Here is a 16,766-nt window from a genome sequence, read left to right on the forward strand (position 1 = left end):
AAGACAGAGGACAAAAAATAAACAAACAAACAAACAAAAACATGAAAAAGTGCACTTGGCAAATAATACAAATATTCTAAGTAGATTTTTTGTCTTTTTATGGATGCACCTGCAGCATGTGGAGAGTCTAAGGCCAGTGAGCCACACCTATGACCTAAGCCACAGCGTGCAGCAATGCCAGATCCATAATCCACTGAGCAAGGCCAGGGATCAGACCTGCATTCTCATGGATACCAGTCAGATTCTTAACCTACTGAGCCACAGTGGGCACTCCATGTAAGTGAACTTTAACACATCAAACCTAGTACTATATATAAAAAAATGCACACAAATTGAACTTAGCGTAGGAAAGCAAGTGTAGCTTCACATTTGAAATTGCTTGATGCATTATTTACTAATAGGTTTAAAGATAAGTTAAGAGCTCTAGAAACATATTTGATAATATTCATTATTCTTCATGATAAAAACTCATGTCATTCTGAGACTGGAAAGGAACTTTCTGAGTCTGCTAAATGATATCTACCAGAGAATCTATAGCTATAATCCAACTAAAGATGAAAAGGTAGAAACATTTCATTAAAAATCAGGGAAAACACGTAAATTCCACTGTTAAGTTTATAAACAGAAGTTCCTTTTGCACATGTGCATAAGGATGTTAGAAAATTTATAGTAAAGTCTCTTGTGATAGTGAACAACTGTGCAAAACCTAAATGTTCAAAAATGGAATAGACTATTGCTCCCCAAATATAATAGGACATTCATTTAATATATTACCACACAAGATTCTTACAAACATAATGCTAAGAAAGTTTTAAAAAGATATATACAATTTAAACTCATTAAAAAACAAGACTATTATGCAATTAGAGATAAATACATATGTAATAAAACTATATAAAAGTGCATAGGAATAATTGAAACTAAACCTAAACCATTAGTTACTTCTGGGGAGGGAAATTATAGTGTAAACAGTATTATTGGTTCATAATTATTCATTATGTCATTCTCTGCACCTTTTCATATGTTCTAAATAAATATTGCATAATTTTTAAAATGAAAGTGAGCACTGTTTTGATGGACTTCAGTTTTATGTATTTCAAAGTGTACCAAGATAACAAAATTCATACATTTATATATTTGTATATGTGCGTGTGTATATACATATATATACACACACACATATATATATAAAATAGAGGTAATAAACTGGAAATTTTCAACAACCACATAGGAGAAATCCTTAAAAAGATGTAAAAAAATATATATGGGAAAATAAATGGATGTTTTTGTCTTTATATATGAATGTATGGCTGAAGAGCACATGCTTTTAAATATATGGAAAAGTTTTAATATGCATCTTGCATGTTTCAAATTCATTTGATTATTCCCAGATCATTTATAAAAACTTTGAAGAACAAACTGTTGCTATGGAGATTTCGCTTAATAATCATCAACTAAAGACTAAAAATCTAAAAATTTACATTCATAAGAACACAATACTTGTGTTTATATTTTGGAGATCTGTAGCATGAAGCACATGCTCAGTTACTGCCAAATTTTGGAGCAAAAGCTTTTACTCCCACTTAATCTAAAATTATTCTTCTACTTTTAGATTTATTTAAATTTTATTCATTTTGACATATTATCATATTGACAAGCGATCAAGCCTTATACACTGTCATTATGGATAGCAGCTGAAAAAGAAATAAGCTTCCATGAACTATCTGATACTACTAAGGAAGAACACATTCTGAATCCTACAGTTAGGTTCAGAGCTGTTGCAGAGGCCCTTGCATATAAAAAAGAGTTTTCAATACAATTTAAATTTTTTCTTCCTAACAATTTTGGCTTGAGTTCATAACTTGCTTATAGGGATTCACAGATTTTTAAGCATCCAAATCTGCAAAATTACCACATTTCATACATATTGCCCACTAAGAAAGTCTGCCCCTCTTCAATCTGGCTTGCTCATCTGTGGTCTGACAGATGGATTCTACCCACAGGCAGAGAAAACCTTATTTTAAAAATAAAAATTAATTACATCAATTTAAAATCTCACATCAAGTTGCAAGGAATTTTTATTGAACAAAATTGTATTAAACCACTGAGCACATGGTTTTAATATCCATTTTCATCTATCACTGAAGACACCTTTAAAATCTTTGTTTTCTATTTAACATAGGTAGGGTAAGGCAGGCAGATTGCAGCAGAATGACGTGGCAGACACTGACTCCTTACACTTATCCATCCCACCCATCTTTCTGGCTAATAAGATACCTGATCTTGTTTGAAGCAGCAGTGAGGCCAGTTGCAAGTAATAGATGGTGATTGAACTAAACCAACAATTAGAGTATTGTTCCTTCTGTTCTCTTGTTGCCAATGTTGACTGTTGCTCTTACCAAACAGACATAAAAGGAAGTGTGTCAGGTGGTTATAGCTTTTAGAAAAACTTGAGTTTCTGATAAAAGAGACATTAAATGGTTAACTTTCCTTCTGCTTTTTTTTTTCCTACCTCATTTGTAAATATGGCTAGAACTAGGGCAGCCATTTTGCTATGATGATTTATGTGCATAAAAATTAAAACCTAGCATTACAAAGATGAGAGAAGGGATAGAGAGGAGTCTTGTGCCCTTGATGGTGTGAGCGATTCCCTAACCCAATGCTCAAAACCATCTAGATTCAGATTTCTTGTCGTTTAATTGAAATAGAACCATCATGTTGTTATCTACTTCGTCTTGAGGGGTTGTTTGTGGCTTCTTTCTTTTTGAGTAATATGACCATTTTAACTAAGTTGTCAAATTTATAGACATAAAGTTGTAACATTTCCTATTATTAATTGTAAGCTTAAATTAATATCCTCTCCTTCATTCTTGAGATTGTTAATTTGTGCCTCTTGCTCATGATTGTTATAGCTAGATGTGTATTACTTTTGTTGACTGTCAAAGTAGTTTTGATGTCATTGATCTCTGTTTTGTTTTTTCAATTTCATTGATTTGTGCTCTTTTTTTGTTCCACTTCTTATGCCCATATTCTTTCTTGCTTTGGTTTTTAATTTGCTCTTTGTTTTTCTAGTTTTTTTTTTTTTTAAGTGGAAACTTAGATCATTGATTTGAGATACTTCTTTCCTGATTTAAATATGTAATTTTCTAAATTTTCTTTTATGCGTTGTTTTAGATGCATTGCACACAATTTGGCATTTGTTTTCATTTTCCTTTGTCTATCTACCTATCTATCTATCCATCCAGAGAGAGAGGGAGAGATTCAGTGCTGTAGGTTGTTTTTACTATAAGATTTGTTGTATTTATTTTAAACCATACAGTGAAATGTATAAAATATTCAAATATTTCAATTCAAAATATTCAAAAAGCACATTCAGGATCTTCTACCAAAAAAGGAACAGTTTCTAACTGGAGCAAAGTTCCCCAAGAAGTAACCCCTATCTTGAAACATGTTTGCAAAATAATGGGAGAAAAATTATGTGCAGGAAATTTACATTTTTAAAGATTATGTTATTGTCTACTATGTTTTGATTGAAAGTAGAAAAGAACACATTTTACACTATATAAATATTAGATAATATTATTTATTTTTATTGTAGCATTTTCCTTATTGTATTTCTATATAACTATTTTAAAATATTAAGTACAACTGAATATTTATACAGATGAATTGAATTATAATCTGAATTTCCTTTTATTATAAACCTTAAACAACAATACCAGAATAGCAAGTTTTATGTTTGTTTAGTTGAAAGATGTTATTTAGTGGAACAGAGCTTGGGAATGTATCTATTTTCAAGTATCTGCCAGTCTTAGTCTACTGGGGCTGTCATAGCAAAATAGCGTTGCCTTTGTAATTTAAACAACAGAAATTGATTTTTTCCACAATTCTGGAGTCTAGAAGTCAGAGAGAAGTGTGTCATCATGGTTAGTGTATGATGGGAGTGCTCTTCCTGGCTTGGAGGTGGTCACTTTCTCACTAGGTCCTCGCATGTCTCTTCTTATAAGGGCACTAATCCTATCATGATAGCCCCACTCTAATGATTTCATCCAACCTTAACCACATCCCAAAGGCCCCATCTGCAAATACCATTGCATTGCAGTTAGAGCTTCAGCGTGTGAATTTGGGGGAACGTAAAACATCTCATTCACAACACTGCCTAATGATTTAAACAAAACTATTTAGGATTCATAGGAAGAATAGTGTCACCTTTAAAGTGATATCTTATTCAATTTTAGCATCACTAATTAGTTATTAATACATGCCAAGCATAAGACACATTCATGGAGTAGATGTGTCTATAGATCATCAGGAAGGTGCCAGTTATCCATAGCACATACTCATCCTGGGAAATCCATTTTTTCATAATGCTGTTCTATCCAGTCTTTGCACAAAAGGCACTAAAAGAAATACCAACTAAACTGAATCATTTCAAAACAGAGGTGTCTCTTCTCTTTGTTTTGTTATTATTAGGGTTGTTACATTTTTTCATTTGCTTTCATCGTTTTTTAATATAAAGCGTATTATTGTTTCTATAAAGAAGGACCATACTGACAAGTAATATTAGATAAATATTTTGGTGTACCATAAAACCATTGAATTTTATTGGTTAAATAACCTTTTGATAAGTGTTTTTCCCTTTTAAGGTATGATAATAATTATGAAAAGAAATTAAACACTAAAAATACTGTAGCTATCAGCTAGTTATTCCTGCTTTTAGCAAATCCACTTTATTTTTTTTTTCAAAAAGAATCTTTGATATTGTCAAAGATTATTAGAGGAAAAAGTTAAACTTGAGTAAGAGGAGAAAAACCTTTAAAAAGACTATTAAAAGAAAATTAAAAGGAAAGAAGACTGCAAAGCTCAAGCTCGCCTACTCCTTTAAATTATATGAACTTTTTAAATTTAAACTTGTTCTTTCCTCTAAAGTCATCGTGTGGGAGATAGAAAAGGAATAATAAGTATTTTCTGACTGAGAATTTATACAGTTCAAGTATACTAGGAATAATGTGAGTCTTGTATTTTGTACATAAAATAAGGAAAATATAAATATTGAACTTTTAAAGTTCTGACTTATGTGTATTACATAAATAGGCTAATTTATGTAATTAATGATATTTAATTTAAATAAATGTTCTCAGTTGTTTGGCCTTGAAGAATCTGGTGCATTAGTAGTTTTATGTAAGTATTAGTATTATATGTATGGAACCTTTTAGATAATGTATTTCAATCTCTGAGGAATAGTTTAAGTATTTTTAAAAGGACAATCTTTATGTAATTTGGGAAACATTTTTCTTGGATATGTCAAACTTTGTAAAAACTATGGAAACCATTTTTTTCCCTAAATTAGAGGAAATTATTTCAGAATAATTCTTTTAGATTTTTTTCACTAAATAACAGAAAATTTTTTGTGGTTATTTTGTTTGTTTGTTTTATTGTTGTTTGTTTCTGGAAGAGAGGAAAAGCTTTAAATAAAAGTCCATAGGTATATCTGTCCATAGATATTGATTGTCTAAGCTGTCAATCTTAGAGATAAGTCTTTCAAAATAATACACTTTAGCCACATGCAAATTAAGTAATGTAGCTAGATGTCAACATATTGAAACATGCTAAGGAGTTAATACATTTATTTCATTACCCACTTAGGCAGTCTTCATAGAATACACAGAGAACCTTACATAGCTGTATTATTTAAAATACCAAAATTAAAATTAGTGGACTTCCCATTGTGGCTCAGCAGGTTAAGAACCTGACATGGTCTCAGGTAAGGCTGCAGATTCGATCCCTGTTCTCACTCAGGAATCTTGTGGGTTAAGGATCTATCATTGCCACAAGCTGCCCTAAAGTTCACTGATGTGGCTCAGATCTAGTGTTGGTTGCTATGACTTTGGCATAAGCTGGCAGCTGTAGCTCGAATTTTACCCCTAGCCTGGGAAATTCCATATGCCACCAGCACAGCCCTAAATAGAAAACAAAAAACAAAAAAACAAAAAAAAACAACAAACAAACAACCAAAAAAAAAACTGTGTTACTAGGAAAGTTATTATATATTAATATCTAGATTTTTATATTTATTTCACACACACAAATTATAGAATGGAACCAAAAGGTAAAGAGAACATAAAGAGGCAATTCAAGTATAAGGAAGGTATAAAAAGCCAATTTTCCCTCTCTCTTTCCACACACACACATACATGAACACATAAAACACATCTTTATCACTATCTTCCCTTAGTAAATATATATGTATTCTGCAGATAAACTTTCCTCTCCTTTTCCATGTACATGTTCTCTTCACAACTCATATGTTCAAAATCTTCTATTAAAGGGTACACCCAGGGCATCTATCATTCTAAATTCCGGATTCCCATGAGAGAGGATCCAAATATGTTTGACTCAGGTGGTCAACGATGATATTGTCTTTTGTAAACAGTGAGCACAGCTTCATAACTTATAAATATAGCCACTAAGAACTCAATTTTATGGGTTAGGGATTGATCTAACTCAAAAGGATACATGCACCCCAGTGTTCATTGCAGTACTATTTATAATAGCCAAAACATGAAAGCAACCTAAATGTCCATCAACAGAGGAATGGATAAAGAAGATTTGGTACATATGTACAATGGGACATTATTCAGTCATAAAAAAAAGAATGAAATAATGCCATTTATAGCAACATGGATGGAGCTAAAGATTATCATACTAAGTAAAGTCAGAAGAGAAAGATAAGCATCATATATCAATTATATGTGGAATCAAAAAAAGGATACAAATGAACTTATTTGCAAAACAGAAGCAGACTCATAGACCTTAAAAAAAATTTAAGGTTACCAAAGTGGATAGGTTGGGGGCAACTGGGGGTTTAGGGATTGGCATATGCACACTGCTATATGAAATGATTGGCCAATGAGGACATAGCACAGGGAACTCTACCCAATATTCTGTGAAAATCTGTATGTGTATGGCATATATATATATATATATATATATATATATATATATATGAATATATATCATATATATGCCACACATATCACACGCATATATATATATATACATACACACACACACATATATATATATATCACAGCCACTTTGCAGTATAGCAGAAATTATCACAACATTGTAAATCAACTATACTTCAATAAAACTTTAAAAAAATCAAAAAGAAAGCGATGGTATCATAACTTATAAAAATACTCAAAATATCTTTTTCACAGTTAGAAAGTATCTCAAGTAAACCCTAAACTTAATCCCTTGGCCCTTTCCCCTGTCCAATTAATATGATCTTGGTAATGTAGAGTTAGTGATGGGTGAAATATTTCAAGTAAATCTGTATTTACTTTAGGGACAGTAGAGCAACATGTTTGTTAGAAGGATTTGAAGCCAGACACATCTGAACATAATAAGTATTTGTTGTGTGATATAATCTCTCCATGACGATGTTCAAATTATTTGTTATTCATTTCAGCATTCTAAATGGAGAAATAAAGATAAAAACATTAGTTACATCATAGATTTCTTGAGCGGATGGCAAAGAAGATTAAAAAAATACAACTTGTTTTGCACAATGCTTGCACATAGAAAATACTTGCCATATATTGATTGTTGGTGGTATTGGCAGAGGTAGAAACTCTAACACAAAAGCAGCTGGTAGAAATATTAATCCATTAGACAAGTGAAAGGCACTGGCAGCTGTGAATAGGCAATTGGCACATGATTTAAACATTCAGCTCCAGCAGAATGGGTATTAACTATGTTGAGTGATATACTTAACAGAGTGAATAGAAAGAAGAATTAGGATAGCAGGAATATCAGAAAATAGGTGATGTGTTAGTATTGCTGCTTTAATAAATTACCATTAATTTAATGGCTTAAAACACAAAATTATTGTTTTACAAATGGAAGTCAGAAGCCTGAAATGGGCTAAAATCTAGGTTGGCTCTATGGGGGTGTGGGGGTGAATCTGTTTCTTGCCATTTTCCAGCTTCTAGGCTCTATACACTCTGGTTCATGGAAAGTCTTCCAGAATTTCTTGACTTTCTCTTTCACTTTTAAAGACTCCTGTGATTATATTGGTCCCACTTGGATAACCTAAAATAATCTCTCCATCTCAAGGTCAACTGATTAGCAACTTTAATTCACCCTTGCCATGTAACATAAGATATTCATAGGTTTCAGCAGTAAGGATATGAACATACTTAGCGAGCCATTATTCTACCTACCACAGGTAATTTCAAGAGTTTGAAAGCATTTGAAAAGTTAAAATGTACAAGCTTTGTGCTTAGGTCAAACTAGGGGACAAAAATATATATGAATAAGTAAATTATTCTGTTAGGCAAAATAACTGATTGGTCTTTCTTCTCAAGATATAAATTTATGGAAGGCACATTCCTACCCATTAATAAGAAATTAACCATCTGCAAAAGAGTCCTTTCAAACATTTGTGTCATTTATAATCATGTGTAATAATTGGGATATTGGAACACACTAAAAGACAGATTGAATGGATAATTAGATGAATTAGATGACTATAACAGGAGTAAGATTAAACATTACTTTAAATTTTTAAATGATTAAGAACAAATGTGTAAAAAATGTGAAAAGTAAGACTTCAAATAAATTTTTTTATCTGGAAAAGTGACTATCCTGTTAAATATCTCACTATGAATTTTCAATAACAAGCTTGCTTTTCTGTTTCTGAAAATGTAAAAGCTATTTAATTTTGCCATCTGTTCTCAAAACAATTAAGTATAAATTAATTGTGAGCAATAATTTTTAGAATACATTGAATGCCAAGATATTCTAAATGTTGCACAGGGAATTGTTTTCCAAAATAATAAAGCAAACTATTTTAAAAAGTGAAGTCTACAGACTTTGCTAATTTAACATACAATTCTCAATTTTTTTTTCTTTCTTCCAAAAATTTTGGGCAATTTGTTTCAGGAATTTTACCTAAATTTCTCATAATATTAATATGTTCTTGTTTAAATAGAAGCTCACTTACATATCTTACCTACTCCCGGATTTGCCACCTTTTAGGAATACTCATTAACACTGAACTGGTAAATCCTAACTCTTCTAAAACCAGGCAGAAAAGAGAGAAATCATCTTGCAATATTAAAATAGAAAACAAGTCATTCAGGTTTGCCAGGGGGTATTTTTAAAAGGATGTAAATAGCTGAAGAAGGACACCTGAATTACATTAAATGAAGAAACACCCCAAAGGTAAACAACAACAAAAAATTCAACTAAAATTTAAGCAACTTATCAGGTACTAGGAATTCTTCAAATTTTTCTGATTAACAGAACAAATGAGTTTCCAGTTTCAGTAAACATAAATTCCAGTTGATGGGGATAGGCAATAAAAATGTAATATTAATAAATGGTATCTAAAGTATTTTAATGTGATATATTTTAGTAGGTCAAGAAGTTCACTTTAGATTGGCTGATTTAGTATTAAGGAAATAAACATTAGTTGGCTCTCCCAAGCATAGTAAAGCAATCCATTGACATCAGATGGTGGTGAAGGACAGTACAGCATTTATTGTTCCCAAGTGGGGCCAAGCAAGGAGAATGGGCAGCTCATGCTAGAATGACTTGAATTTCCTGATGGCCTTCAGGGAAGGGTTTTTAAAGGCAAGGTGAGGGAGAGGGCAGCAGATTCATGATCATCTCATGTACATCCTTCTGATTGGTTGGAAGCAAGGTAATTGGGGTCAACATTATCAACTTTCTTCCACCTGGCTTGGGATCAACATGTTTGTGGTCAAAGTTAACTTCTTCTACAAGGTGGGGGTTTTAGTATCCACAAAACAACTCAAGGATATGGCTCAAGATATTATCTACAGCCCTTGAGGAGGAACTAAAGGCACTTGGCTTTGTTTTAAGGCTAAACTACTATTGTTTTTTCCTGCTTGACTGTTTTTCTTTGTTTCTGCATTTTCTCACTTCTCTGATTGATTTTGAGCTGTGAAACTCAGGGAAGGCCTAAGGACTCTAGTTTTTCTACAAACAAGAGGCAGTAGTCATGTGGGTCTATTCCAGAAAGGCCTCTGCAGAGTCCTGTTCAGTTTTATTAGGAAAGTTGCTCTAGAGAACTAATAACTCAGCTGATCTCTCAACAACAAGAACTCAAATAAAAGGATCCTCAAAAACTGATAGTATCCTTCCCACTAGGTAATCCTTCCTCTCTTAAAAGATTTCCCACTCTTTGATTCTAAAACTCGTGAATTAATATCTCCTTTCCTTAATTCTCCCCAAATGCTTATCTTTTTGTGGCTACAGCATTGGACATTCAATTATCTTAATTTTAAAATGTATTATGAATATTTAATAACTTAAATATAAATTATAAATTATATAGTCTTCATCTTTTTGAGGTTTATTTATAAATATCTTCCAGTTCTTTGCTTTTTTTTTTAATTTTTTTTGCTCCCCTTTTTCTTTCTAAATGTCACAAACTTGCTTATTCTTTTTGTTTTTTTATATATCAGCTGGCTCTTTTCTCAATTTTGCACAATCTTCTAAATTTCAGAAAATATATACCATTTATTTGAAGTAATATTCTGTTCAGTACTATAAATCATGTACATTCCTGCGTATGTGTGTACAGATGCCTGTGTTTTTACTTCTGTATTTTGAATTGAAGTCTTCTCTCAAATATATTATTATCAATGTATGAATACTGGTGAGAAACTGAAAACCTGGTTTAAAGATTTCTATTCAATGAAAGTATTTATTGGTCCTGGTGAGCATCATTGCAGAATAATTACTGGACTTCTTAGTAGGGTTCCCCTAATGGTCTTTTTTTAAAGAATAAAGTCGTGTTCTTAAGTCCTTTATGATCCTCTTATGTCCTGTTTGAACAGTGTGAGCCTAAATTTAGGTATTCTGGAAATAGCCTAGAAAAGGAGGCTATAGATTCCAGTTTTCTCTGTTCAGACTTTCACAGGATATCCCTGTTTTCAGTACAACCATACAAAACACCCTGCCCCTTCTTGAAACCAGAGCCCCTGGAATTCATTTTCTAAAAATAAATGAACTATTGCCCTATGAGAGTTTTATGGAACCAAGATGTCATGTTGCAAGGTTTTGAATGGTGTCATGGTTAACATGAAGAAGCAGCTATTTATACCCATTATTGAACGCTCCTCCTGTGTTGAGTGTCCAGCTTCTGCAGCATCACTTTCCCCCTGTGTTGAGTGCCCAGTTCCTGTAGTGTCTGCCTTTCCAGGAAATACTCTTATCTTGGTTCTTTCATGCTTGTCACATGCTTCCCTATATCTGTCTATCCCCAATGTCCACATCTCTTTTATAGATAATTATCTCAACTCCCAGTGATGAATTATAAATTATGGAATAAGAACTATCTGAATTTGCCAACATCAAATTTTAAAGTATGCCTACATCTGCACTTGTCCTTTATTTTTTACTCTATTGTAATTAAAACATTTCCCCTTCTTTCTGAGGCTGGTTCTTCCACTTGGGTCCCCTTCCAACTTCTTAGAAACTCCTTCATGTTTCTCTCCTTTGTTTTCAGAATTTTCCAACCTACTCTCTACTTCACATTATAACACTTCAGTCCTACCATATTTTAAAATTAAAAAATCCCTCAATTCCGCAACTGCTTTAGGTATCATCTGTCTTTCATAAAGCAAAATTTTTCTAAAGTATAATTATATTTAGTCTTTGAATTTTTCCTCTCAGACTCTCACTGACAACAGACTTCTCAACATGGGTATGTTCTTCACCATTCTTCATCAGAATCTTTTCACAGTAGATATCTTTGAAGTAACTTCCTTTCTCATCTTAAAAACTTGATATAATCGAATATATCCTGTTCACGAGCTCAGGTGAACTGGAGATGGCTGAGCTGCCAGATGCTAGAGTAGATTGTTTTTTTCTTTTTCTTTTCTTTTTTTTTTTCCTTTTTAGGGCCATACCTACAGCATATGGAAGTTCCCAGGATAGGAACTTAGAGCTGCAGCAGCTGGCCTACATTGCAGTCACAGCAGTGTAGGATCCAAATTGTATCTGTGACTTACACCACAGCTCACAGCATCACCAGTCCTTAGCCTACTGAGTGAAGCCAGGGAATGAACCTGCATCCTGTTGAATACTAATTGGGTTCCTAACCCTCTGAGCCACAATGGGAACTCCCTAGAGTAGGTTCTTAAGTTAACAAGCCAAAATCAAAAAATAGCTAAGCCTCTCATCACTTACTATAAGAGTTTAAGCAAGAGCCTCAGTATCACTCCTCCTTGTTCCATTTTTAAACCCAAGGAAAAGCATGTTGAGGATCAAGTGAGTCAAGACATACATGAGTGTTATCTCACTGCCAAAAGAGCCCCAACCAAAAGGCTTCTACAATTTCATGAATCCAGGAGATGAGGAGAGGGCAATGGGAAAGGGCTAGGAGAAGAAAAGTACTAAATACTGAGTCAGAGTAGGAGAAAGCACCCTTAAGATCTTCCTCTCCCTCTGGTAAGTAAGTTTCAGCAGAGACACCTGAGGAACGCTGAAGGACCCCGCCCAGGAAAAAGACCTCTGAATGAAGGCACCTGGGTTAGGAGCGTAGCTAATGCATAAAAACATGGCTGGTGTTGGGGGCTGAGTCTGTGGCTGTAATTCCTTTCAGAGCTGCGGTACCCTGGCAAGGAACAAAGTCTGGTGTGCAGAGGGCAGCTTTCCCCATGAGGCCTTCCAGGTAAAAAGTTTTTGTAATTTTCTATGGCTAGGCCCAGAAAATCACATAGAGTTTTTTAACCAGGAGCCAGGCTTCTCAGTTTATTTGTGAAACATTAGCTGCTTCTGTTTTTCTGTTAACAGAATACTCTTGAGAGATTGTGTTGTGTAATAGTTGTGTTCTAATAGTTAAAGGCAAGAACTATGAGATACTACTTCTGGGTTTAAAGACCGGTTCTACCTTTCATTATATCTTGTCTCTGGGAAAATTTTAAATATCTCTGTACCTTGTTTTCCTCTTCTGTAACCTGGATGAAAAGAGTGCAATAATAATTTAATTTAATATAAAATATGTAAATGTATTGTTAAGCTTGTTGTTATGTTCACCTTAACACTCTTTTCACATTTTAAAACTCCAAAGCTCATATTTTCAATTTTAATAAAGTGTAAAATGAATCATTAAGGGCATTTTTTCAAGCATTCCTTATTTAGTTTTTAAAATGTTTGCTCTGTTAATTTAAGGAATAATTTAGTTGACGTAAAAATTAGTTGCAAAATTAGTTGGAGTTTACAGCTATCTTAATTCTTTATTCAATATTTCATCATGAATTTCAATAATTTTCATTTGGAAATTTATTTGAGAGATAATTCTCATGCTTGTGAGTTTGTAAGAGAGATCTTGAGAGAGATGAATGAATAATGAAAGGTGAAATGGTAAATAGGATGCTCTGGCTTACATGTTAAATTTAGGGTTTAATTAGCCCTTCTCCATGGAGAATGTCCAGACTACCCTTTTAATGCTAACTTGGGGATTGGAGGAGCATTAAGAAGCAAATAGAATCTTGAACTACTCTCCCACTTGTAGTTTCTCTATCCCTATATGTCTGTATATGTCATTCCCTCACTTTGGAAACAGGAAGGAGAACAAATATAGAAATCATGGTGAAAGAAAGAGAGCTAATCAACCTATATGCGTAAGTGTGGATTCTTTGGTTTGACTTATATATTTCCATGTTGTAACATTAATTCATCGCATTTTAGCAGAGCTAACTCTGTAAAGAATTTTTATATAAAACCTCTAACTCGATTTCTACATCCATGCTTCTTCATATCCATGGCTCTACAAACTTCTTAGGACAAGGTAAAATTATTTGTTCAATATTATCGGAAGGCACAGGAGAAGGTAGAATATTCCTAATATCTTTTAAATGGCCAGTAGTATATTCTTATCAAAGAATTTCCTATTAATTTGTATTATTTGGCTATGTAAAAAACTTATTAAATTGCATAGGAGTATAAAAATTCTGAAAAAGAATTTTTGTGATTAGCCATGATAGTAGCCTAGTTACTAAAAGTATCATGTTAAGAATGCTTATCCAGTTGAATCTGTGAACAGATCCCTAGCATGCAGGACTATAAACTGTCATTTCAAATAATAACCTCAAAATGAGTTTGTTCTTCATTAAATTTATTCTACAAAAGGTTCAAGATATTGGAGAGAGGATACCTTCCTAATAGCTTAGATTGTGTATTTAAGAGTCTGAAAGTATTTGAATAAAATGATATGGGTTAATGTGATGGAAAAAGACAAATGAAAACAAAAAACAAATAAAAACCCCTCATATCTGAGAGCTAGTTCAGTTATTTTTCCTCTGTGTTGTACCCTGATTAGGAATATTTGCATTGGCAGCTGCAAAAAGATTAGGGGATTTATTTGGAGAGTGGAATATATTGATTTCTTGTAGTATGTTTAAACAAAATCTATAGGAGTAAAAAAATATAAAGGATATTCTGGATTAAAGAAAACGTTACTATAAAGTGTAATTTCAGATTTTTATTCTTCACTTTTGAAGAAAGTTTATTTTGTTGATGAAAAATATGGATTTTTTAATAACTTAATTTGACAAATTTGTCAACTTGTCATTTAAAGCAGATATTCTTTTAAAATGGGCATTTACAGCATTTTAATATAGCTATAGGCAGACATATAGGCAAGAACACACACACACACACACACACACACACACACACACACACTGAATATACAGTCCTTTAATGCATTATGACAGTTTCTATTCTGTATTGATTAACATAAATATATTTTGACTGAACAGATCTTAGGCTTATAATATTTACTGACTTTCATTTGAGTTTTGTACATATGAAATGTGAACAGTAGTGATATTTTATTTGCATAGCGATTTTGAGCTTAAAGGATAAAAATGCTTTCATAAACAAAAGTTCATTTATTCTAATACAGAAAGCAAATATTAGCACAAAGAGGGAAACTGAGGGAAGATCTGGCAAGTTGCTTATCAAGATTATTTCAAGATTTATTTCAATGATTTCTGAATATTCTTTTTTAGTTTATGTCATTGCCCTCTCTAATGAAAATAGAATATTTCTACAATCTAAATATTTTGTCACAAAATAAAATGGGATAATATTTTATACAACATTAGACCTAAATTGCTGAATTCTGGATATGAAGTTATTGAAAAATATAAGGTATTTAAATAGAATGTTTTCTTGGTGAAATATTGCATGGCATACTTCAAAATTAGAATAAAGTGAAATTTTCTATATTTTAGTTTTATTGTCTAAGGAAATTTAATTGTTTAGGTAAATTAATATTGACAATTAGGATATTTAAGAACATCTCAGATTAATTTTTATGGCATTTATATACCTAGAGAAGGAATAGTGAAATAGTAGTCTGTCACTTTCTCTTTAAACTCCAAAATCTCTGGAAAGTGATGTTGAAAACTAAAAATTTAAAGCAGGTTAATAATAGCTTACTAGATACTAAATGTTACATTGTTCTTTATTACATTTATTTGGCTATGCTATCAATCACAGACACATCTAAGGTTGTGATGATGTCATTTTCAATAACATGCTTGACAGGGACAAATTTTATGCATTGGCATGACATCCAGTTTAAGTACTGTCTGATTTTCCAGCTGCTACTAGAATTTCGCATTTCATGTATTATAGCATTTACCACAGTAAATGCTCTAGTTAAAACTTCCCCTATGTGTACTGGTTTTGCATAATCTTGTTAAACGCCCATGTTTTGTCACCTGTGTTTCTGTGCACACAGAATTTGTTAAGAATATGTGTAAAAGAGTGAACATAGTGGACAAGTGGAAGAGTAATAATCAAAATGAAGTCTCTAATAGAGTTCTTTTATCCTTGGTAAAGAAATTAATGTAAATTGGTGAGAAAAGATGAAGAGCTGAATTAACTAAAACTATGACACTGTGAGATAATCTATTACTGTATAATAATTTTGTTTATTGTCATTCAGAACTGAAAGTAATTCCTCTTTTTGCTTTCTTTCTTTTTATTTTCCCAGTTACAGTTTACTTTCCTGGATTTCTTTACACCTTTCTTTTTAACTGTTTTAGTCTTTTTTTTTCCTATATTGAACCATAAATGTTTCCTTTGGAAATATGCTACATGATTCTGGTGATAATAAGAATTGCTAGTTTTTCAAGGTGATTTGTTGCAATATATTTCACACACTGGGAAATATCCAAACTTGCATAATTGTGGCTTAAATAATTTTGTATGCTACTTAATGAAATTACATTTCAATATGAATTAAAGTGGAAAATAGAAACCCTACAATGTTCTCTATTGTGCGTCATGTAGAGTATTCCATTACATGAATGAATATAGGTAGTTTATTTTGCTTTGCATAAAATATATGACATCCAAAATAAAAGGAAAGGTCTAAAATTGAACCATTTGACTTAATGTCATACTATAATTACCTGGCAAGGCCTAATGACTGTTCTAATGTGTGAATGTATTCCACATGAAAATGGAAGTGTAATGTTTATTTATCTTTTCCACCTTCAATTATCCTTTTTGCCATGTTACTCTATAGCACAGTGACCTAAATGAAATATAAATATGTATTTCTATATTCCTTTCTTCTCAACTACATTAAGCATCAATCATTTAGATTAAGTGTGATAGTGACTGAGTAGCACCTCTTACCTAATTACCTACATCTTCAAACTTAAAAATTTTACATCTTTGGTGAAGACTTATAGAAACAAAAATGT

General features: G+C 32.3%; 1 long non-coding RNA gene across 3 annotated transcripts in view; it reads left to right on the plus strand.

The window, feature by feature from the left end:
* The first annotated feature begins 12,387 nt into the window (after positions 1–12,387).
* LOC146397833 (uncharacterized) overlaps positions 12,388–16,766 on the plus strand; it is a 430,149-nt gene continuing 425,770 nt past the window's right edge. For all 3 annotated transcript variants that reach the window (XR_014823726.1, XR_014823725.1, XR_014823727.1), the window contains exons 1-2: positions 12,388–12,489; positions 12,644–12,712. This is a non-coding gene — a long non-coding RNA (uncharacterized LOC146397833). The remainder of the gene's footprint in view (positions 12,490–12,643; positions 12,713–16,766) is intronic.

Source organism: Sus scrofa, chromosome 13 (genome assembly GCF_054392235.1).
Source record: "Sus scrofa isolate SSC_HxYL_T2T_F1_AM1 chromosome 13, Sscrofa_HxYL_maternal_Yorkshire_Landrace_v2.0, whole genome shotgun sequence".
Taxonomy (NCBI): Eukaryota; Metazoa; Chordata; class Mammalia; order Artiodactyla; family Suidae; genus Sus; species Sus scrofa.